Source organism: Planococcus citri, chromosome 5, assembly GCF_950023065.1.
Source record: "Planococcus citri chromosome 5, ihPlaCitr1.1, whole genome shotgun sequence".
NCBI lineage: Eukaryota > Metazoa > Arthropoda > Insecta > Hemiptera > Pseudococcidae > Planococcus > Planococcus citri.
Window position 1 is genome coordinate 44,765,538 of NC_088681.1, and position 16,927 is coordinate 44,782,464.

Sequence of the window (16,927 nt, forward strand, 5' to 3'; positions counted from 1 at the left end):
CACCAAACCGTAGCAGAACGCCAACGTGTATCTAATTTGTCCGACTACGACCGAAGACCGAACGGATGGAAATTTTTCCTTTCCCGTCGTCGTCGCACCGCGTTGCCAATAATGTTTTTAGTTTTCAAATTATAAACATACAGCGTACGACCGCAAGCAATGAACTTGTCACGCTCCGTAGAGTTCGGTAATGGTACCGGCCAAGTGGTAATTTCAACGCGACAACAACCTGACCACTGTGTCACACAGATGTCCATCTTGTACATCAAAAAGGTCAACGTTAAATGACCATCGAGTCGGCTACATTTTTCTCCTTTTTTTATTTTTATTTTTTTTTTAGAGTAAATTTCCTTTGTAAACGCAGTTGCTATTACCTATATGTACGTATGAGGTGGGTTGAGTTGAATTTTAAGACATTTGCGACTTTGGGCGCGTCCTCAGATTAGTTCAGTTTTGAGCTTTCTACTTTTCGTTCAAAATATTAGGTACCTACTTATATTTCAAAAAGAAAGCCATATGATATCGAAAAAAATTGACTGCCTTTTACACTGGAAAATTTTATGCTGCACACATTTGCTCCTCCAAACCTCCTTCATTTTCTTTAAAGGACGCTTGATTTTTCACTAAATCCAAATTTTCGATTCAAAAATGGAAAAAAATCCAATTTTTCGTTACAAACAATTGATTTTTTATGAGTCATCCTCGAACGACTGATCAATTCTAATGAATCATTCAAGAACATGCCATTCATTGTGATGAGTCGTTCATGAACTACTGATTCATTTTTGTAAGTCATTCGCAAACGAATGATTCATTCTTACAAATCTTTTAATAATAGCCTAACTGATTCGGTTGCATGAATCGTTCGCGAACGAGAACGACTGATTCATTCTGACGAATTGTTCAAGAACAGCTCGTTCATTCTGATGAATCGTTCATAAGTGACTAATTTTATTTTCATGAGTTTTTCTTCGCGAACGACAGATTCATTCTGACAAAATAGAGTCACTCAGAAACGATTGATTCGTTCTGATGAATTGTTCGAATACTTGTGATTCATTCTGATCAGTCCTTCAATGAACTACTGATTCATTTTTGTAATTCATTCGCAAACGAATGATTCAATCTTACAATTTTTTCAAGAACAACTGATTCGGTTGCATGAATCGTTCGCGAACGAGAACAACTGATTCATTCTGACGAATTGTTCAAGAACAGCTCGTTCCTTCTGATGAATCGTTCATAAGTGACTAATTTTATTTTCATGAGTTTTTCTTCGCGAACGACAGATTCATTCTGACAAAATAGAGTCACTCAGAAACGATTGATTCGTTCTGACGAATTGTTCGAATACTTGTAATTCAATCTGATCAGTCCTTCATGAACGACTGACTCATTTTACTGAGTCATTTCCAAACGTATGATTCATTCTGACGAATCATTTAAGAACAACCGATTCAGTTGCATGAATCGTTCGCGAACAAGAATGACTGATTCATTCTGACGAATTGTTCGAATACTTGTGATTCATTCTGATCCGTCCTTCATGAACTACTGATTCATTCTTACAATTCTTTTAAGAACAACTGATTCATTCTGACGAATTGTTCAAGAACAGCTCGTTCATTCTGATAAATCGTTCATAAGTGACTAATTTTATTTTCATGAGTTTTTCTTCGCGCACGACTGATTCATTCTGATAAAATAGAGTCACTCAGATACGATTGATTCGTTCTGACGAATTGTTCGAATACTTGTGATTCATTCTGATCAGTCCTTCATGAACGACTGATTCATTTTACCGAGTCATTTCCAAATGAATGATTCATTCTGACGAATCATTCACGAACGACTCATTTATTTGAATGAGCCATTCGTGATCGACAGAATCATACTGAAAAATCACTTACAGGCGATTGATTCATTCTGACGAATCGTTCTTCAAAAACAACTAATTCATTATGTTGAGTAAGTTAGTTCATGAACGACTGATTCATTTTCTTGAGCCATTTTTATGTGTTATTTTTTCTGAAGAATCGTCCAAGGTCAGCGAATTCATTGTGCTGAATCGTTCGTGAACGACTGATTCATCCTGACAAAAATTGAAAGTACGAAAAATTTTCGGCGGACGCCCTTTTTGTCCATTTTTAAAAAATGATAATAGATTCAAAATCTGCGGTATCAAGAACGTATAGTTTGACAGGGGGTCTCCTGGACCACTGTGCCTCATCCGATTTGCGGAATCCTAAATCGAATACTTTTGCTTTTGGAACAAATAACGAAGCAGGCATTTTACATTCAACGGAAATTTTAAATGAAGCATCCGACAAAACACACTAGAATCTAATACGGCCTTACTAATATGACCATACTTCATTACATCGTCCATTTTACATACTCGGAGAAATGAGCTGTACACTCGGTAACCTAAATCAATGTCTAAAATGTTGAATGGTTTTGACGTCGCGATGAGCAACTCGAGCAGTTCATAGCTTACGAGTATACTCTGGTAGTAATATGTTAATAATTTTGATTCAATTTCAAAACTCGCATGTCATCTTGGCAACTCGTACACGGAGCATTGCAAACGCAACACAGAACCCTAAATCGCCTATAAAATCATATTTATAATATGTAAAGTTCATTAACCGAAAATACGACTGCATACGTAAATGTACCTACCTATAACGGAACATACCTACCGTAGTATTTATATTATAAGTTCAGTGATTCGTAATCCATTAGTGAAAATTTCTTTATATCCCTCCCACCCCCTCTCTCTATCTGAACCTGTAATTCAATGGCAAGTTAGGTACTGGTAGGTAGTTACCTATCCGCAAAATGGCCTTGGTCATGAGACAGGATCTTTGGAGAAGTCACCATTGATGGTTATGTCGCCATCGACGCCGAAAATTATACAAGTCTGATGCATTCAACAATGCAATCTTATTCACCTTACTTTCCGGTCTATTGCACCCTGCGCAAGCAGGTGGGACATAGACACTGGAAAAAAATTCTTCGAAATGTATTCCACAGAGTTTACCTACCTTCTAGATACCTAACCTTGTTGTAACTTTTCTCTCTTCTTAGGTATTAAAGACTGAAGAAAAGAAACAGGAATCGGAAAGCTATAGCACATAGAACATGGGTATATAGATAAGCCTATAGTTGGGTACTAAACAGTCACGGATATACTTAGTATAATCGCTTCTGTAACTCAACAAGACTGATTCAATAGAGCAAGGAAATTCGACTATAGAAAATCGATAATTGATGAAAAGACTGAAAACTTGTGAACTGACGATGCTACGTCTAAATTTAGGTATGTGTGAGAAACAGAGACAGACAGATGGAGAAAAATTTTCATAGAAAGCGGTTTAAGAAGAGACTATAGATGAGATGTATCAGCATCTACTATAACTCGAGTGTACCATTACGTAATGTTGAAGTTAAATCACCCACGAAAGCCAGTACCATGATGAGGAATAAGTGTACGTCGAGTCGTCGACGTCGAGCTCATTTTACGAATCACTATGGATAACCTTCAGGCGCCCAACCGCGTTTAAATAGCTCATCCTTCAACGTCTAGAATGTCTAGATTCTGTACGGTACTTTACTTTTCATTAAGAAACCTTTTGAAAAAAACCTTCATCCCTCAATTCAAAAGATATGCTATATACAGGAAAAAAGAAAAATGCGACATGTGTCTATTGTAGAAATTTATTTTCGGACCGATTGTATTTTGTCATTTATTAAATTTACATTTTATTCTTCAATTTTTATATCCAACAACGCAATGTGTGTGCACAATGTGAGAACGCCCTTTCAAGATGCACTCTCGAATGGAATACACAGATATTCGTATTCGCATATTTTTTGATAAATGAATAATTATTTATACATACTTACTTGTATTTTACAATTCTATACAGACATACCAACATGGGTACTGGTAACGTTTCACACTCATTCTAAAATGCATATGATGCGCTGGCTTGTACTATACTTACTTTTATGTGATGTTGTGTAAATAGGTATATGAAAGGAAGTTATTTCAATTTTAAAATATTATTTCAGATGTTTTTGTATTTGAAAAAAGTGGCTTTACAATGGCAATATTAATGACTAGGTATACGACTTTTGTATGCATTTTCTTGAGTTTGATAAATTCAGTTTTGCTAAGAGGTACCTACTTTTTCCATGCGTACATGAATAAATATTACTTGGATTTGGATTAATCAATTTGATGGAATGGAAGGGAGAAGGGTAATGTCGAAAAGGGTGAAAGAACCGTTCACACCTTATTGAGAAAATAATTTCTATCTCTCAATGGCTCAGTAAGAAAATGTTTAGATAAGTATTTTTCGTTATTGCTGTAGTTTTGAATTAGATGTGTATAGGTATGGTAATTGTTCGTTTGAAGTCACCCTATTTTCTTTTATTTGATTTTTTCCCCGCAAAAACGGAATCATTTTTGAAAACAAGCACGTTCTGCTGACTGAGACGTTCGCGAACGACTGATTCATTCTGATTAATAATTCACGAACAATTGATTCATTCTAATGAATCGTTAACGAACGGCTGATGCATTCTGACGAGTCGTTCACGAACGACTGATTCATTCTGATTGATCATTCACGAACAACTGATTCATTCTGATGAGTCATTCACGAACTACTGATTCAATTTGATGAGTCGTTCGTCATTCACAAACGAACGATTTATTCTGATTAATCGTTCAGGAACGACTGATTCATTCTGATTGATCATTCACGAACAACTGATTCATTTTGAGAAGTGTACCTATACCTATCATTGGCACGATAGTAAAAGTGATTTGAACAAAAAGACATGCGAATGACAAAATAGCGTATTTCAGCAACAATTTGTTAACGACGATTCAGCATGACAATTTAGGTAATAAGTACGAAAGACAATTCGATTTAATAACGACAAAAAAATTCCAAAAAATAACTCGTTTTGTAAAGAAAATTTTTTTCCATAAAAATAAACAAAATAAATTTTACTAATGGGAGTCCTTCATTTTTTGAAAAATCTCTAGCACACTATTACTTTCGTTCTGAAAGTTGAAAAATTCTTTGGCTCGAATGTTCTCTTAGAGGAATGGGACGATTTTTTTAAAACTTTCATACATAGGTGAGGCTTAACTTGAGGCAGGGAATGTCGTAATTAAAAATGTAATTACTTACTCAAGTAGCTTTTTGAGTAATTGCAATTAATTACAAAAATTTGCACCAAAAAAAGAATAAAAAAGGGAAAAGGGCCACATCAAAAGCAAAGCCGACAAAAGCGAAGCCGACGTCAGTTAAATTTCAAAATTTATGTAACACCACAGGGGTTGTAAAATCTTTTCTATTGTTCAATTTTCGAAGTTATTTTTCAAAATTGAACAATGGAAAAGATTTTATCAAAAGTGAAGCTGACCCCTGTGGTGTTATATTTTTATCAAAAGCAAAGCCGACATCCGTTTTAAAATGTAACACCACAGGGGCCATAAAATATTCTTATCTACAGTGTTATCTTTCCCATTGTTCACTTTCAAACATTTCTTTGTTGTTCAATTTTGAGAAAGATTTTTAGAACACCTGCAGGTGTTTCATTTACACACATTCAGTACCTAGACAATGAAAGTAGGTAGCTACCCTTAGTAATCAAATCCCACCTGTCATTTGCGCATTGGCTGTGCTCCAGAGAAGTTCTATCCGTGTCGCATTATACTTTCAAGCTTTTGGTATTGTGCTGTGCATTTGATGTTGCATAGTGCTTTTGAGCTTTTGTTTTCGTGAGGTGCTTTCAATATTGCGTTGTGCCTCTGATATTGCGTAGTGCTTTTCTAATAATGTTGTGCTTTTGAGCTTTTGAACTTTCAGTATTGCATTGTGTTTTTTTTCGAAATCTCATTGCGCTTTTTTCAAAATTGCATTGTGCTTTTTATTCATAATCACATCGTGCTTTTTTTTCAAAATTGCGGCGTGCTTTTTTTTCAAATTCACGTTATGCTTTTTTTTCAAAATCACATTTTGCTTTTTTCAAAGTTGTGCTTTTTTCAAAATAGTGTTGTGCTTTTTTTCCGAAGTTGTGTTGTGCTTTTTTTCAAAATTGCATTGTGCTTTTCTTTCCAAAATCGCGTTGTGCTTTTTTTCAAAATTGTGTTATGCTTTTTTTCAAAATCACGTTGTACTTTTTCTCAAAATTGCGTTCTTTTAATTGTGTTGTTTTTTTCATAATCGTGTTGTTTTTTTTCCATACTCACGTTGTGCTTTTTTTTTTTTTAAATCACATTATGCTTTTTTTTTCAAAATCACATTGTGCTTTTTTTTCAAAATCATGGTGTGCTTTTTTCAAAATCACGTTGTGCTTTTTTTTTTAAATTTGCATTGTGCTTTTTTTAAAAGTTGAATTTGGAAAAATTGCTTGCAGAAATTGTTGTTGTGCCTGTGTAGAACTGATGAGATTGTCAGTTGGCTACAACAAAAGTATTAACTTGATTTTACATGATTGTTGGTTTATAAAAAGTTGGAACATTATCCACAAAGGGGTTAATCTAACCATGTTTACAATAATTGATTAAAAATTAACACTATTTTCAAAACTTATGATGGAAATGCTGATGGTTGCCACTCATTGCTGTCCACAATTCTATCTACAATAATCTGCAAGACTTCAATACCTATATTGTAGAATTGTAGATACTTACCTTTGTAGACCTTATGCTCAATCTCAATACTGAGATTCAGGTCATCTTGTTGATCCAAAGTTGAAGTTGACAATAAAATGGACAAAATCATCAACTTTTAAGATGTGACGTCATAAAATAGCTATAAGGCACAAGAAATATTGAAAAATTGAAATCAAAACACAAAATTTGCCTTTAAAAAAAAGTAGGTATAGGAAGAAGAATGAAAATCTAAAAAGTCAGTTCCTTCAATTTCACAACTTTTTCAACTAGAAATTGAAAAAAAAACGTGTTTTTTTTAGGAAATCGGAGTTGAAAAAAAACTTGTTTAAAACAAAAAAAAAACATTTTAAACAGAATTTTGTTTTAAACACTGTCTGTTTTTTTCTCGATGTTTAAAACACTGTTTTAAACGTTTTAAACATATGGTGCTTTTTTAAACTGACAACACTGGGCGCAGTAGCAACCTAGGTTCAATCCCTATACTCAGGGCAAGGTTTTTCCTTCAAAAAAAAATTTTTTAGGGGGAATAATTATTTTTGAGATTAATTTTATTTGAATTAAAGAAAGAGTTTTGGGCACATTTCGCACATTTTCAATCAAAATTTGCTACTTTTACACTTGAAAAAAACTAAAAAAGACACCAATGTCAAGACAATGTTGAGACCTTGTTGAGACAAAAATGAAGGGTGACGACAATAGATTTTGATATCAACTTCTCACTCTTCATGTACCTATTGACGTTGGTGTCAACAAATGTTGTGTTGACAAGTGACAGATTAGTGATCTTGTCTCATCCATCATCTTTGGCATCGCTTGTGCTACTCAGGTAGTTTTTTTTTAGTTGCTAAAATTTTCAAAAATTCTTTCTTTTTTCCAAAATTACCAAATAAATTTTGCTTTTTACAAAAACTGCCACAAGTTTTCTATTTAAAAAAAATTCTTTCATGTTTTTTTTTTGTGAAATTCCAAAAAAATAGTCCAAATTGCTGAAAATTGATAAAAAGTTCTACTGGTTTTTTTTTGCTAAAATTGTGGACAAGTTTTGCTTTATTTTCGGTCAAAACCACCAACAAGATCTTATGCTTTTCATCAAAACTATCAAAGTGCTCCCGAGGGTCAAAAATAGAAAAATCACCTCGCATAACGTTTATCGGGTTCAAACAAATATTTTACACTAAAAAAAATTTGAAAATAAGTAATACTCAGTGGTTCCGAAAATTCTTTTTTTTTATTCACAACTTTGGGAACCCCTGGTGCCCAAAAAATGGTCATTTTGGGTCAACTAACCACGGGTTCGTACTTGGGACATTTATTACAACATTCTAAGACTGTTCAACGAACTGTCCGGGGCCAAAAATGGCCTTATCGCAACTCTTCATTTCTAGTAGGTACTTAAGTACATTGCTAACTTCATAGCACCTGAAAAAAAATCAGCGAATAGTTAAAAATGATGTCAAACTTTTCGATGTGCATTCTGACGGACTGTTCCTTTCATCAGGCCGGGCGGTAGCACGGCGAGGGGGTTGGGAAAAAGAACGTCGCCACTACCGCAAACGCCTATTCTTCCGAGACCAACAAACGCGAAAATTAGTACCTTCAGATTTCAAAAACAACTGCACCAATTTCAAATATTAATATGTCATTTTGAAGATCTCGACGAGCTTATCAACATACTAAAATTTGAAAGTTGTAGGTTTAATACCAAAAGTGAACGAGATCTTCAAACATGTCGTTTTTTCACTGTTTTTTTTTTCTTCATTTTCTTCAATAGACTTTTCAGAAAATCTGCTCGACCAAATTTAACGAAATTTTGCATGATGCTGTATTTATACACAATTCAGGTCGCTACGAAGGGATTTTTGGAAAAACAAATTCTAACCACTTTTTTACCCAATTTGAAATTTTCAAACTCTCATTATTCAGAAAGTATTTTTGCCAGTGAGCTAAAACATACAAAAGGCACTTCTCTATTGTTTTAGTAATCTATATTTCAAATTTCATTCAAAATGATTCAGTCTAAAAGTCTGCCGCTTTGTTCAAATAACTCGAAGAAACATCAATTTTGTACACATTCTGAATGGCAGTTACATTTAAAACGTTTATCACACGTTGCATTCGGCGCATCGGCGTTGTATGGAGTTGAAACGCGCGTTTCACAACGCAGCCACGGTGGCTGCATGACTTAAGCTTCGGCTTACAACGCAAGAGGTCCTGGGTTCGAATCCCGCTTGTACCTATATTGAAAAAATTTTTTCAAGTTGATTTTATTTTTCAAGTAATTGTTTTTTTTTAATTGAAAAATTGCTATCACTGCGTTTTATATTCTTGAATCTCAACCTTGAAATTTGGTTCTGCTTTTTTTTAATCTAAAAGAAATCATTTAAAAATGAAAAAAAATCAAAATTTCACCATATCAAGTTAGAAAGCTGAAATTTTGTATGTTAATTTTCAATTTATTTCAAATAATTCAAATCGATTGGAAATAGTTTCATTTGTACAAAATTTTTTTTCCAAGTTGATTTTTTTCAAGTAACTATTTTTTTTATTAAAAAATTGTCATCACTTCATTTTATATTCTTGAATTTTTCGACTTTGAAAATTGGTTTTGCTTTTTTTAAAATCTAAAAGAAATAATTTAAAAAATGAAAAAAGTCAAAATTTCACTATGCTAAGCTAGAAAGCTGAAATTTTGTACGTAATTTATTTATGACAATTCAAATTGATTGGAAATGGCTTTATACCATTTTGAGCAGTTCTAGAGCCTCCAGTAGGTTTATGAATGTTGGAATTGGAATTTCCACAAAATGTTACCAAATCAAGTGAAATTTTCCCCAAATTTTTACATCTACGCTACTTTTAAATTAAAATAAATAGTTAATAAATGAATGAATAACATTCACTAGAACAAAAAAATCTCCAGAAGAGAATTAATCCCTCAACCACAGGGTTTTTAAGGAAACCATGATTAAGTGAAAGTGAATGCAAATCTAACCCAATATTTTATATTTTATAAAACTTATAAAAATACAAAATTTGAGAACACCACTGATATGAACTGAACAAGACTCTTAGAGAGAAAAGATTTGTAACTCTCCCCCAACCACTGCCTTCTCATTCATTTTCACATGAGCATGGTGCACTCTTCAGAAAAAATTGGTGATATCCCCCAAAAAAGTACCTCACGGTAAAAAAAAGGGGGTGTTGAAAAAGAACGCGCTATGAAAGGCTCGTCATCATTACAAAAAAAACTTCAAAAAAATCTCCATATTAATAGAAAACAACTGAAAAATATCCAAAAAAATGACCCAAAACAAAAAATTACTGATATCTCCTTTGCAGGGAGTTGGAGAATGATTGGTTGGTACCTCTACCTATTTACCTACCTATGAACCTACTTCAGAGTCTTTGAAAAATGAACAAAAATTTCCCAACTTCCGCTCACTCAATTTTGATTATGGATACTTCATGAATGCTGGAAATGGAAATGTGTACCTACTTGTTTGAAGAAGTGGGCGGAAGTTGCGAAATTTTTGTTCATTTTTCAAAGACTCTGAAGTAGGTTCATAGGTAGGTAAATAGGTAGAGGTACCAACCAATCATTCTCCAACTCCCTGCAAAGGAGATATCAGTAATTTTTTGTTTTGGGTCATTTTTTTGGATATTTTTCAGTTGTTTTCTATTATGGAGATTTTTTTGAAGTTTTTTTTTGTAATGATGACGAGCCTTTCATAGCGCGTTCTTTTTCAACATTTTTTACCATGAGGTACTTTTTTGGGTTTGGGATTCCAGCTCCCATGAAAAAAATATGCCCTTAATTCCAATGATGCATTATATTTCGGTAGCTTATACCCATACGATATTTTGTACAAAGCTGCATCCTCGACCTTCGCCTCAAATTTCACGTGTAACTTATGTAAATTTGTTAGAAGTAAATTGCCTGTTTTACCCGATCATTAGCTCTTTGGCAATAGTTTAGCTAAGGTGTCGGTAAATTGATGACCTTTCTGGATAACTTTCAGGTTTCGCTTGCGCCCATAGAGCCCCAGCACCGCGTGCGCGAATACGAATCGCCAATCAGTGCGCACACGTACATCGTAGGTACATCTATCCATATAGGTATACCTAGCTTTAAATGAGCAATAAATTATCAACCGATAGATAATTCCATGATAAAAATAATTTATAATTTTAAACATATATGTATAGTATGCTGCATACAGGGCTAGGTAGTAGGTATATCTTGCAATAAGGGAATACTAAACGTGCTAACAGCATTTAACGAAGGTTAAATATATTGTAGTGTTTACTTCCGCATATATATAGCGAACGCTTGTCACTCTGTGTACCATTTCGCTACTGTATATTATGGTTTCATGATATCACTATGGTATATTCGTGTAGTCTGGTCGTTATTTTAAATAATATACTCGTTACCGAACAGGTAGGTAAAGTTCTAGATGGTGAATTTAATTTCAAACCTGCACGAGCACACCATTCCGTCGCATTCCGGCGTAGGTACGTACATACTTACATTCACGAATAATTCAAAGTAATGCGAGGTTTTAGGCAAAATGTACGGAATTTGGTTAAAACACCCGCCACGCTGTCAAGATCCTTCGCACTGAATTTTTTCCCCTTTATTTTTCCTCTTTCCTCATACTGTAAGATTATTTATCGTGTACTCGGATACGTTCGAGTGTACTTACATATGCAAGTACATATGTATATACACTGAGAACAAGGTCGAATGTTAAGAATATCGTGGATTGTTTTGATTGTATGGATTTGTAACAAATGACGGTATCCCGTGGCAATTAATATGTGGTGCAGCCTCCTGTCATGCTTAACGAGTAGTTTTTAATAACGTGCATCATGATTGAGCTATTGAACAGGAAATTATCATAGGCTTCGAGTCTCTGCTGGCTCTTTCCTTCATCGATTCGAAGAACGTTCAGCGTTTTGTACTTTTTTTTAACTAATTATAATATAGATTACTCGGCAACAACGAAATGAGGCGATGTTGCCAAGTATCTTAAAGTTAATCGTCATCAATGCGATACTCGGCTCAAGTGCCAATTTGTAACCAGGTAAGAAATCGCCCAAGTGGGGTCGAAAATGATGATTGAACTAATCGATAGATGTTCACTTTTTGAAATTGGGTAATTGAAGCAAGTTGCCAAATTTCGTATTTTATTGCATTATAGATCCAGGTAATTGTTGAATATGACTCTCAAGAGATCGGTCCAAATTGTTGAAACTTTGCTCACAAAGGAACCTTTTGAACTGGCACTCACTGATTTGAACGAAACCAATCTACTTATATAGATCAAAAAGAGCATGATTGTCTTCGAACCCTCATTTTTAACCAAAATTTCAGGCTCTAAAGTTCATTTTTGAATTTTTGAAAATTTAAACATAACATAAGTTTTTCTTCCTCCAAGATATTGAACAAATAATGCATTCCAAGTAGCACAAAACTTCCTAAAATCAACTTACTCACTTTTCCTCTATTCACAAAAATCAAGCTAGCAAGTCCGTTTCCCACTTTCGGCCAATTTGCCTACTTTTGAAGCAGTGAAAGAATAGCACTAGCACAGTACCTTCATAGTATCTACCAAATCCGAATAGAACATTTAATTAAAATTATAGGCTACCTCTTTTCTTTACCGTTGTCGTACTCGGGTTTGGTAAACTGTCACAGGTGCGTAGAGTTGAAAAAAGTTGCGAGTCATTTCCGTTCCAACACCGAGGACCATGGGAGAACACATAGCGGATTATTTGAAAGACGAAGACGACACAAAATAGAGGTAGGTACTAAATCGTTACGTACCATACTTCGAGTTCGAGATACTTACACAAAAAGATCGCGCTTAAGGAGAAAAAAAGAATAAGAAAAATGTCATCACCGTTTTCCCATTTTGATTGGTCGAAAATTGTATACGCACGAGGCGCGGCGTAACCGCTTCGCGTAACTTTTAAAACCTCCAAATTTCCATTTTAGACTTGGGTACTATCTTAGTCACGATTACAAAACAGCGAGAGCTGTCTGCTTTAGATTTTTTTCTCTCTATGTTTCTTTAGTATATATACGTTTCCATCTTATCTGTTTTACGACAGGCGAGTCGTAAAAAAAAAGGCTATGGTTTATGTTAGCTTTAGTACGAGAAACATTTTTTCGATAATAACAGTTCGAGGAGAAAAGGGGACGGAGAGGTGGTTGCGGCGTGCCGGCGTACCCAGTGATACAGTTGAAAAAGCTGCCGAGTTAATCTCCATAAAAAATTCTTCGTTGTTATTCTATTCATACGCATATTTCGACGAGTTGTATAAGAGTATTACAGTAAGTCCTGCATGTATTCTTACTCCATCAGCTCGTACTTTTCTCCATTTTCTTTTAATCAACTCTCAACACATGAGAAGAAAATGATCCGGTCATGCGATGTAGGGTCAATTTCTATTTAGCTCGGTAACATTATTGTAGAATTTCAAAAAATTATTGAGCTAATTTTGACTCAATGAAAAATAAATCTCACCAAAGTAGTGAGGTACCTATACCTGTGTAAGAATCCGTAAGGAAACACAATCGAAAGCGAAAATTCGTTTCAAAATAGTAGGTAATAACTTGATAAGATGCTTTGAAAATGATCCGTGAACCATTGAAAAATTTACAGAATACATATTGAAAAATCGTGTGTTGTTTTCTCAAAATCTTAGAAAAACTGCGGAAAAAAATCATTTTGAAATTGTGAGAAAATGAATGTATGTACCTATAAGAGATCAACGCAATTCCATAAAAGGGGTTGAGGTGGGACCCCGAATCCAAAAGTAAATCTTTTGACGAATTAACCTCAAAAACCGGATGGAGGCAAAAGAGAGCTGAGAGAAGAGCTAAGTATACCCAAGTATCGGCTTTGTTTCCACACACTTGAATACGATCATGGTAAATCATTTTTAAATCAATAAGATTTTGTGAAATACGAGTGAAAATTTCGCCCGAAAATCCTGGACCATTTTTATAGCTTCATGCAAGTACATACATGAGTGATACAAGTGAACCGGTTTGAATCAGTGATTCGTGAACGACTCATCAGAACGAATCAGTTGTTCGTGATCGACTCATCAAAATGAATCAGTCGTTCGTGAACGATTCATTAGAATGAATCAGTCATTCGTGAACGACTCACTGAAATGAATCAGTCGTTCGTGAACGACTCATTGAAATGAATCAGTCGTTCGTGAACGACTCATCAAAATGGATCAGTCGTTCGTGAACAAGCAATCGAAATGAATCAACCATTTGTGAACGACTTATTAGAATGAATCAGTCGTTCGTGAACGACTCGCCAAAATGAATCAGTCGTTCGTGAACGACTCACTGAAATGAATCAGTCGTTCGTGAACGACTCATTGAAATGAATCAGTCGTTCGTGAACGACTCATCAAAATGGATCAGTCATTCGTGAACGACTCTTCAAAATGAATCAGTCGCTCATGAACAATCAATTGAAATGAATCAGTCGTTCGTGAACGACTCACCAAAATGAATCAGTCGTTCGTGAACGACTCATTGAAATGAATCAGTCGTTCGTGAACGACTCATCAAAATGGATCAGTCGTTCGTGAACGATTCTTCAAAATGAATTAGTCGCTCGTGAACAATCAATTGAAATGAATCAGTCGTTCGTGAACGACTCATTAGAATGAATCAGTCGTTCGTGAACGACTCATCAAAATGAATCAGTAGTTCGTGAAAGATTCATCAAAATGAAGCAATCGTTCGTGAATGACTCATCAGAATGAATCCGTCGCTCACAGGTATCGCGGAGCTGAACGGAGAGGGAGGATCGTAGAAAATGTTGAAAACTGAACCCTGTCCCCCCTTTAAGAAATGAAATGATTCGTCCAAAGTTTGAAAAATCATTCCAAAAATGTCAAATGGTAATTCCCCATAGGTACACAGGTACCTAGACCTACTACCTAATTTAGGATCAGAAATTTGTCCAAACTGACAGAAAAATCATTCAGAATAATGGTTTCAAATTTGTAAAATATTCTGACAAATTCTCCATGTGACGTGGGTAGTCAAGAGATGGACATGGGCCAATTTGAAAATTCCATAATTCATGAAGGCCTGTTTTGACTCAAGTTTATTAAGAAACTTAAAAATTGGGAAATTATTTTTTCTGATGGTTTCATCTATTCTTATTTTGATCAAGTTTTTTATAATTTTTTGAAAATTTTCGATCTTAATATACTTTGCTCGGATGAGAATTAGGTACTTACGTATCCCTTTTTTCAATAAAATAAATAGGTATGCGCTGTATTTCAAAAGAAAAAAAAAATTCAAATTACCTAAAAAACAGAACAACTGGCTGACACTTGACCCTGACTCCCTCCATTCCTTCTCCCCAGGATCGTTAAATGCTCTTGTTTTGTAAAAGTATGTCCAATTGTAAGAAATCTAAAATATTGTGAAAAAAAATTCCTAATTAGAAAATTGTCCCAAAAAATTTTGAAAATAAAAGAACACCTCTTCATTTTTCAATTAGGTACCAAAATCATCTGTTCGTAGTACATAGATAAATCTCAAAGGAGAACGTTCAAAATATCCAAGACTACCAGACCACTCGTATGTACATTCGATATGGTGAATAATTTCAAAACACCCTTGGCCAGAAATTACATTAGTCGGACAAACGTCTTCGAGAAAGATATTTACACGTTTTTATTCGATGACCAAGTAGGTATCTAAATTATTTCAAAAATCACAATTTACGACTCGGTTTACCCAGTTTCTTTGATGTCAGTATGAAAAAATATGAACTGAAAAAGGAATCCTCGGCCATCATTTCGAAAATGGAGACCATGCAACGAAAACATACCTATCACACAAAAAAGAAAACCATTCGTTTCTGTGTTTTCGTGAAACAGTTTTTTCAGTTTTTTTTTTTTTTTTTTTTTTTTTTTTTTGTTAAAAACGTCCCACGTAAAAAATTCAGCGATCAGGGTTAAAAGAGAGAGAAAAAAGAAACGAAACGAATCCAACGCGAATGAAAAATCAAACGTATATTAAATTTTAGATCAAAGAGATGATTATGAATTTTTTTCTACCGTTTGTAATTAACGACGGCATCGCAGAGCTGGGAAACATTTTCGAGATGATTTATCTCGAACGATGTGTTCTGAACTCGGCTACAGTCATTGCTTTTAAAAGCTGGCCTGTTCGTTAGAAACGCTTTCATACGTAATTAAATTTTCAGAATGCATTTTAATTAAGACTAGTGCTTTTAAATCAGGCGTAAGTAATGCAAAAATTGAAGCAACAAAATTTCACGAGTTGAAAGCGCCCACAGATGATGTAGCGAGAACTTCGATTTGGATTAATTACTAGATATAGGTACCTATTTTATAACGAGTATTGAGTAATTACGCGAAAATTTTTCACCATCGGGCTCATAGTCCTTATGTCAGGAAATATACCTAAGCTTTCGAATTGGGTGGTTTTTTCAATACCTCATTATGTTGGTAATTCGACCCTCGCTGGATAGCTGATAAGAAGTTGGGTCGGAGGGGTTGAGGTAGGCGAACTTCCTGCCCGATAAATAAACGTTATTTGTACGTAATCCGGATAGACTACTTTTTGCACGATTTTCGTTCCCTTTTACATAGGTACTAAACGTAGACACAGAAAAGGTCGTGCCGGGTAAGTTTGAAAAAGTGACAATACGTATAGGTTTTTGTAATAAATCAACTAAAGCCAATCGCCAATTGTGTTGATGACCCTCGGAAAAGTATCCTTTTGCATAAATTACCTACTCCGCGACTCGTATATACTTTTATCGAGACAAACGCGCCACCTCCGCCCAATTTTTCACTCACACCGACGACTAAATTAAATATAAAGCACGTACCATCGAGCCAAGCCAATCCTGTTTGACGGCATTTTCTTGTCACCATAATTTTTATTACGTACGCAGTGAGATTTTAAAACTGATAAATGAGAGTAAATCATCGGATGCACTTTTGTATACTACACCGTGTAGGTACCCTACTCTTCTCATCTCATCTGGCCTGGGAATATCACCTAACACGCTATCGTGCTCTTTAATCGTTGAATTTCGCGACGCAATATGTACCTAGTAAATTTATTAATCGAAAATTTATCCTACTCGATAGAGTTAATTTACTCCGGAGTAACTATTTCTTCGCATATGTAGCACGATGATT